This window comes from Peromyscus californicus, unplaced genomic scaffold, assembly GCF_007827085.1.
Source record: "Peromyscus californicus insignis strain IS unplaced genomic scaffold, ASM782708v3 Scaffold_12__1_contigs__length_115047231, whole genome shotgun sequence".
In the NCBI taxonomy this organism is placed as follows: domain Eukaryota; kingdom Metazoa; phylum Chordata; class Mammalia; order Rodentia; family Cricetidae; genus Peromyscus; species Peromyscus californicus.
The window spans coordinates 52,171,129-52,175,099 of NW_026294413.1; positions in this window are offsets into that span (position 1 = coordinate 52,171,129).

The following is a 3,971-nucleotide window of genomic DNA, read 5'->3' on the forward strand; positions in this document are numbered from 1 at the left end:
AAAGCTGGAGAGGAAACAGGAAATGGAACCAGGTTACAAAAATCTCCAAGTCTGACCCCCCAGTGACATACATTTCCCAGTAAGTTTCTGCCTCCTAAATGGTCCATAACTTCCACAAACAGCACCTCCAGTTGGAGACCAAGTGTCGAAGTACATGGGCCTATGCAGAAGATTTCCCACTCAAACCATCACAGTATCTTGAAGACTTGAAATCAGTGACATGTGACAGGGGCCACCTTAGGATAGACAAGAGCCTCTTCAATCTTCAGAAAGTCCCGTCTCAAGTCCATTGCTTCTTAAAGCCACCTTGTTTCATCCATCTTCCCATTCATTAATTCAATGACTGTTGAATACTTAAACAGGTTTAAAAGATGGAATATTGCCCCCAGAATGTCAATGGAGGAGCAGAACTTGTGGGAAATACCAACCAATGACTGGTCTAACCTGAGGCTCACACCATGAGAGGCAGCTCATGCATTTCACTGCCTGGATGACCAGAAACTGGAGACCTAGGGTAGAACCAAACACAACTGGGAAAAAAAATCAATGAAATGATTCCTAATGATGTTCTACTACACCTACAGATTAGTGCCTAGTCCAGTCATCATCAGGGAGGCTGCCTCAAGCAGCTGATGAGAGTAAATCAGAGACTTACAGACAAACATTAGGGGGAGAGAGAGTCTACATCGGAGGTCTCCATTGGGTTTCTCACTTCAGAGCTCTGGGAACCCAGGGAAGAGGGTGAGGAGGAATTGTGGGAGCAAGAAGGGTCAAAGAGTGCTCATGGGGGTTCCCAGAGGCTGAAGCAGCAACCACGGAGCCTGCATGAGTCTGTGCTAGGTCTTCTGCATGTAAGTTGTTGGCTTATTGTTTTTGTAGAACTCCCGACAGTGGGAGTGGTGGTGTCTCTGACTCTTCTGCCTGCTCTTGGGGCCCTTTTCCTTCTACAGGGTTGCCTTGTGCAGTCTTGATGTGAGGGTTTATGCCTGATCTTATTATATCTTGTTGTGCTATGTTCATTTATGTCCCTGGGAGGCCTGCTCTTTTCTAGGGTGGGAGGTGGGTCTGGAGGAGAGGGAAGGTGACTGGGAGTAGTATAGCAAGGGGAAGCTGCAGTCAGGATGGATTGTATGAGAGAAGAATAAATAAAAATTAAAATTAAAAAAGAAAGATGTAATATTGAGCAAGATAGCAGTATCTCTCTAGGGCCTCTAAAACGAAAAATGTTAATACTAAGAACCATGGAGCTGTAGTCACTGTAAAGCTGATAATCCAAAGGATTCCAGGCTTCATATGGAAGGGGCTGATTTGTTAAAGCACCCAAAGAGATCACAATTTTGAGGTGAGAACACGAATAGAAGGGTTCTTTCAGAATATGATAGAGTGGCCTTTTCTCTGAGCTTGGGACCAAGGCTCTGAGTTGGTGAGCAAGGACCAATTCACAGCCATCTGCCAAATCCCAGGCTTCAGCTAGAAGAAGAAAACAGAGTAATTGCAAGGTCTAAGCATGTACACCTTTGTTGAAAGTAAAAACTGCCTTGTGTTAATTCATCAAGCAAAAATAGCCACACGAGAATAATGGATTCAGGTCAACACCTCTGTACACACGGGCGTGTAGACTCAAAGGAGCCTGTGATAATAGCCAATCCCTGAATTTCTACATAGGTATAGATGCAGGGATTGTCTTTGTGGCTCAAACAGGAAGGCTTTCTTGAAATAAGGACAGATTTGGACAGGGTAAAGTTATTCTGACATTTGCCTACTAGTTGGGATTCAGTGAATCATGAATAAGAAACACAGGACTTCTGTCCCCACACATCTCCCTTCATCTAGTGTCATTCTATCTCCCAAATCCTCCTTCATCTCTGCATTCCTTGAGATTCACTCTGTCTCTTTCCTACAGGCCCTCTAGCACATGTGTTTTGAATTTTCTTTATTGAAAATAAATGTAATTTGACATATAACGTATGTGATAATTACAAATGAGAATACATGATGAATGAGCACCTTGATGGATTATCAAAAAAGTTACATAAAGAACAGAGCATTCCAGCATTGTATAAGCCCCTTCTACTCCCTCCCCATGACTACCCCACCTCCATTACAGAGATCCCCACTATCTTATCTATATATTACATTCCCTTGTTTGGTTTCATTATTCCTACACTATGTTTAAAAGTTCATTTCTGTTGCTTGTAGTAGTATAAAAGTTCATTCCTTTTTATCACCATATAGTATTTCATTACAAAATTATACCACACTCTATCCACTTTAATAGTGATGGACTTCAGATTATTTTTATGAGTAATGTCACCATAAGTATTTTTGTATGCTTTCTGGTGCATATATACATGTCTCCAGTAGGCATATGCATACCAAGAAATAGGATTGCTGAGCCATAGTATAGGTATATGACCGGCTTCAGGGAATACTGGCAAATGGTTTACATTCTTAAGTGTGTTTCTCTGATTTAATTTCACCAATTCTTGCAAAGACTTGGGTTGCTGAACACACTTATCAATCCTTAATGTTGTGAATACATTGAACTTAGGTCATTGTGGTGAGCATGTATTGGTATCATCTTATATTCTTGATTGCTGTTTTTTAAGTCAAATTTTTGAGATACAATTTACATAAATCCAATGTCTATTTTAGAAACATAGTTTAATTTTTTGATGAATATATACTTCCTAGTAAGCATAGCCCCAGCCAAGATAGAACACATTTCAGTGTATCAGAAAGTTTCATTTTGTTTCCTTTGTGGTTGGAATGGACCCTGGTCTGATTCCCATCACTATGGGTCAGGTTCGCTATTTCAGAATTTTATAAAAGTTTCATCACACTACACACGTCTTGGGTCTTGATTGCATAATTCAGTGTGCTGTTTTTGAGAGTCCCCTAGGTTGTTATTGTGTATGTGTAGTTGACTCCTTTGCAATGTGTGTCTGATCCACTTCCCACCATGCTGGCCCCTTGGTCCTGACAACTCTTTTGAGTTGTTTCTCATTTGAAGCTTATATGAAGAAAGCAAGTAAGCTTCTCTCTCTCTCTCTCTCTCTCTCTCTCTCTCTCTCTCTCTCTCTCTCTCTCTCTCTCTCTCTCTCTCTGATATGTGTGTGTCTGTCCCCATGTGTGCAAGTACACATGTGTGCATGAGTATGCAAAGAACAGAGGACAAACTCAGCTGTTACTGACTTTTGGGAGATAGCAGCCCTTGCCAGCCTGGAACTACCAAATAGTATAGACTGGCTGCCTAGCAAGTCCCACGAAGTCCCATGAATCTGCCAATCATGTACTGTCATCACCAGCTACTTCTGTTTTTACAGTAATTTTGAGAATGAACTCAGATCTTCAGGTTTGAAGAGAAGTACTTTACTGGTTGAACTATATGCCCACCCCAAGTATTTCTTTTCTTTCTTTCCTTCTTTCTTTCCTTCTTTCTTTCCTTCTTTCTTTCTTTCTTTCTTTCTTTCTTTCTTTCTTTCTTTCTTTCTTTCCTTCTTTCTTTTTCTTTCTTTCCTTTTCTTTCTTTCTTTTTTTTTTTTGGTTTTTTTGAGACAGGGTTTAGGGTTTCTCTGTGTAACCCTGACTGTCCTGGAACTCACTGTGTAGACAAGGCTGGTCTCGAAATCACAGAGATCCACCCGCCTCTGCCTCCCAAGTGCTATGATTAAAGCCATGCACCACCACCACCCAGTTCCCAAGTATTTCTTTTAAGCAACTTGTTTCCTATCTCTTACGTAAATATATGAAAGTAGAATAAGTAGGTTACAGGTTAGTCATATGCGTACCTTTAAAAAACAGAGAACTGTTTACCAAAGCATTTGTATCATTTAGTATTTTCCACTGTCTGTAGGACTTTCAATTATTCCTCACTTTTGTCAATGCTTGATCATCTTTAACATTTTAGTTAAAGTTGTTACTATGTCACTGCTATGAAGAGCTATCTATCTCCTTGTGGTTTTACTTTG